Source organism: Eufriesea mexicana, unplaced genomic scaffold, assembly GCF_001483705.2.
Source record: "Eufriesea mexicana isolate 0111107269 unplaced genomic scaffold, ASM148370v2 scaffold474474835, whole genome shotgun sequence".
Lineage (NCBI taxonomy): Eukaryota > Metazoa > Arthropoda > Insecta > Hymenoptera > Apidae > Eufriesea > Eufriesea mexicana.
The window spans coordinates 693,353-698,275 of record NW_016907960.1 but is presented as its reverse complement, the minus strand read 5'-3'; the positions used below and the strand labels follow the sequence as shown (position 1 = coordinate 698,275).

The following is a 4,923-nucleotide window of genomic DNA, read 5'->3' as shown; positions in this document are numbered from 1 at the left end:
TTTCCCTACCGGGTTAGTCCCCTCTGCTGTTTCTCTCTCCAATACCCCTCATCGATCGTATCGATTAGCGCATAGGGGTTTCGCCAGAAGCGGAAAGTACGCTAGTCCGACGTGGGACTGCACCGGGTCGTTGGGTGCACGACACCGGAGTCGTAAAATCAGTCCAGAAAGAGAACGCTGGATGACCCAACTGTGAAAACACCAGCCTCGAATATTTGACTGGAGATAAAGGAGCTTAGGCGCTCCGCTCAGGGCCGTACGGTGCGCGGATCCGTGCTCTCTGTCCGCGACGGTGTCACCGACCACGGTTTATTAACTTTCAGCGATAGCGAATCGAGAGTATGTCGGCGGTAACCAGCAGTGAATGAAGCGAGTTATAATTGCAAATTAATCTGCATCTTCTTCCGTTTCACTGCTCTCGTGGTTGAAGATACGAGTAGCGTACTTGGAGCGATAGGAATGGTGTCATCGTGGCATCAATCGGAGTCGTTGCTCGCCATTCGATAATTCCCGACTGCGCGGCGTATCTGCATTGTAGGCGGACTCGTGGCGAGAAATTAGCCGGATCGTGGATTCTCGCGATGCAGGAAACGAGGATCGTTTGCGGTACAATCTTGAGCCGACCTTCGTCGCGGGGTGCTGACCAGGAATAGATACTCGAAACCATTCGATAAATATCGGATTGCAGTTCGCCGATCGTCTTACCGTGAGAATTTTTTCATTCGACTTGCGTGCCTCCGTCACGAGTCGTTTTTCGCGTCGCTTTGATCGTCCTACGAATTCCGTGGCCAGAGTATACGACGGTGGGTGAGAAACGGACCAGCGGCGAACAGGCGGCCTCATCCGCCATCGTCCAGTCGTTCTTTTCTTCTTGTCTCACCTCTTTGCTATTGCACTTTACGCGTACCGCCCATAGGACCGGCGCGTATGCATACGAAGGCGTGCATGTAGGACACATCCGATTCGTGAAATTACAGGCTCTGATTCACGCTCACAAAAGCAGCGCGCGCGCCGGCTCGCTCGGTTCCGCACCATTTTCAGGTGGAGTCGTTAAAATGCTGTTCGATACGATCGACGTAACGTAACTCTCGCGATCTCGTAAATATACCATAGCCAGCAGCCGATATCGAAGTATCGCATCTCGAGCACGCGAGCGTAATTGTTTCTAATTATAACGACCTATCGGTGCGCTATCGCGAATGCTCTAGTAACCGTTCCACTATCGGGCCGATTCTCTCAATTGCCTCTCTCTCTCTCTCTTTCTCGAGGCTGGTCGTTCCTCTCCGCCCACCCCGTTAATTTACGGCTTTCCGGGAACGCGAGCGAATCTCGGCACGCTGGCGGAACGACTTTTAACGACATTCAACGCGTTCCGGTCTGCAGCGATGAATGAAGACACTTGTGCTCGCGATCAAAGAGAGCAGACAGGCGGCTAACGCGCAACGATTCAACCGCGTCGTCGCGTCGATGAACTCACGACCGTGCTTTTCAGCGGTCACGGTCCATGGGATCTTGGTCGGAGAGGTTATACCAGTTCGCTATGCCTACGCGGCGAGTAGGGAGCGGAGGCGGCAGGTTAGGTCGCTTCGCATTAATCTAGGAGCGTGGAGGCGGCAACAGGTGCTCGGGTCACGGTTCGATGCCCCAGCCTCGAGAACGTCTTCTTCCCCTTCCTTCTTTTTCCTCTTACGCGCTTCTTTTTTTCCTTCCTCCTCGTTACTTCCTACCTACGGCCGCTCCTCTCGTTTCGACACGCCGCCACTTTGTAGTCCAATCCTTCCTCTAGCTCGCCATAGCGTCTCGATGCACTCGACAGAGTTGATCCCGCGCGAGGTGATGGATCATTCTCGTGGTAAACAGTCGCGGAAGAGTAATCGGATTCAAAACGCGGGAGATCGGGACGGATTTTGTACAGGTGACCACGCGTTTGCTCGATATCCGATGTTCCTTGACACTAACTAGGCCAATCCTTCCTCTGGTTCGTCGTAACATCTCATAACACTCGTCAGAGTTAATCCCACGCGCGATGATAGATCATTCTCGCGGTAAACAATCGCGGAAGAGTAATCGGATTCAAAACGCGAGAGATCGGGACGGATTTTGTACAGGTGACCACGCGTTTGCTCGATATCCGATGTTCCTTGACACGAACTAGGCCAGTCCTTCCTCTGGCTCGTCGTAGCATCTCGATACACTCGTCAGAGTTGATCCCACGCGTGATGATAGGTTATTCTCGTGGTAAACAGTCGCGGAACAGTAACCGGATTTAAAACGCGAGAGATCGGAAAGGATTTTGTACAGGTGACCACGCGTTTGCTCGATATCCGATGTTCCTTGACACGAACTAGGCCAATTCTTCCTCTAACTCGCCATAGCGTCTCGATGCACTCGACAGGGTTGATCTCGCACGAGATGATGGATCATTCTCGCAATAAACAGTCCCGAAATAGTAACCCGATTTAAAATTTGACCCATATATCACGCCAGTTGCTCGAATTCCGATAATCTTTGGCAGGGATCAGGCTTCACGAAGTAGTTAATCTTTTTGAATAATCGAATCGTTCCTCTAGATTGCTATATCGTCGCGATGCACTCGACAGAATTGATCCCGTACGAAGTGACGGATGATTCTCACGGTAAATAGCCGCGAAAGAGTAACCGGATTTAAAATACGAGGGATGGGAACGAGTTTTGGACAGGTGTACGGCACACGAGTACACCTGTTGGTTACGCGTTTGCCCCACGTCCAATTTTCGTTGCCACGGACGGAGGCTTCACGATCCTCTCGCTAGATGTCCCGGGGTACCCGGAGCACCTGGCCAGACCGATGCATCCGCGATGCATCCCGCGTTTGCCGTGAGAACTTCTCAGGACGGAGGGTACAAAGGGTTCGTAGCGAAACGCGAATGTCTCTCGAGGCGAAAGGGTATCACCCGTGCCTTGATTAACCGGTTGGAACAAATTCGCCTAACAATCGGGACTAGCTCTCCCGGGCTTTTCTCGCTCACCTGCGTTGTCAATCTTCCTCGCAGCGCACCCTCTCGTTCTCCGTGGATTTTTAGCGGTTCTGGACGAAGCGGACGCTAGACGAAGCGACATTTCTCGGCGCGTTTGCTCGGGATCGATGGCTTGGTCCGATCGACGTTCACGATCAGACTAAATTTCTTTTGCCAGAATCCACGTTTTCATATATATTTGACGGTGTAATCTTCCATTCCATCGGGGTACAGTTAGGAATGTTGGTGTACTTGCCAACAGGGCAGAAAGGATGAAAAAATAAAAGTTGGAGCAAAAAAAAATGTTGCTCGGTGGGATCGGGGCCAGGAGTCGAGAACGATGAACCGCTGCCACGAACTCATCGAATATGTATTAGACATGACGATATAGCGTTAGAAGAGTAGTAATTATCTCTTTTGGGACGATCATCAACGGTACGGTCACCGGTCGCCGAGTACATCTACGTCGATGCACCGATCGGAATCCCCTCTGCATGTCAATTCGAGCGGCGCGGCGTTCCTGTTCGGTAAAGTCGTCAGGGTTCATCGAGATGCTTGCTGCGATCGTTCCGGGACGACAGAACGAGCTACTTAGGTATACAATGAAATTCGGATTACCGAGAGCCTCTTTGTACCTGTTCGCGTTTTCGAGTCTCCGGTTCGGCTGGTTCCGATTGGGCGAGAAACGCGTCGTTTACATTCCCGTGGAACTGGTCGAAATTTCAGGTAACCGAGCGGAGGGTACTCGTAATTTTTGTCTTGCTGAAAAACGACTACACGCGCGCAGGATGATTTCTCGAAGATTACGAGAATCCTCGGTCGTTATCGTAAAAAGAAGGAAGCGAAACGGTAAATCGGCGGTTGAATCGACGCGGCCGGTTATACGGGAACGAAATCGGTATCTTTCATCAGCGTCCTAGGTATTTACCGTTCACCTTTGTACTGTGACAATTGTTAATTCCTGAGTTTTTGCCAGAGAATCGAGTGGCGGCGAGATAAGTACGGTGAAGTCACTCGACGCAACGCGATATCGTTTATCCGGATAAGATAAACATTACTCGAATCGCGATCGCGGGCAGGATTAGCGATCTAGAGGAAAGTCACATATTTAGCGTGCACATCTGTTAGCGGCGGTGGCGCGTTTTGCCCGTCGAGTTTCACCGCGAACATAAACAAGAGGTAGAATATCGGCGACGTTAGGAATGATCGACGAAGAAAAAATGAGGTACGTTTGGCTTGGCGCCAGATCGCGAGAATTCTCACGCCACCGAGGGGCCCCGTGGCACTGGGATGGGATACGCGTCGCTCTCTTACTCGCGATCTTCCGTTTGGCCGGGCCGTTCGAAGAATTCCCCGCGAAACGGTAAACGCGAAGGAACAGCGCGCGCGCGCGCGAGAGAGAGAGAGAGAGAGAGAGAGGAAGAGAGGGTTACGATGCTGAATGAATATCGGAGAGCGGTTGTATCCGCGCGTGAAACGCGAATAATCCGTGTCCTGTTTGGCACACGCGTCGTTCGGTGCGCTTAATTCGCGATTCGCGGTATTTTCGCGGCGCGCCCCTGTCGTTACGTGACCTGCCCTACGAACCTGTTTGTAACGGCAGCTATTCTACGGCGGTGCACCGCGCGCGGTGTACGGCTCTCGCTGTCAAAAAGACAGAGGCCTCTCTCGTCTGGTCTCCGTCTATCGCCAAACCTGTCCCTTGGTCCCGTCTCTGTTCGCCTCTCGGTCGGTTGCACCCCGACCCCCGCCGACGCGTCGATTTCTCTGTTCAGCGAACGGAGAAAGCGAAGGATGAACGAGCTGCAATGGCGGGGCATGCGAGGAGTAGGTTCTGGAACCTCGAGGCTCGAGGTAGAGGCAGCTTGGGTGGGCGGCAGTTGTCCAGGCAGCCGCAGTCTGTGTCGAGGCGACGTGCTCTACACGA

The 4,923-nt window shown here is 52.6% G+C and overlaps 1 protein-coding gene across 2 annotated transcripts in view; it reads left to right on the top strand.

The window, feature by feature from the left end:
- The window catches only part of shot (dystonin-like protein short stop), a 69,633-nt gene that overhangs the window by 768 nt on the left and 63,942 nt on the right, over nucleotides 1-4,923 (top strand). The gene's annotated exons all lie outside the window — the stretch shown is intronic.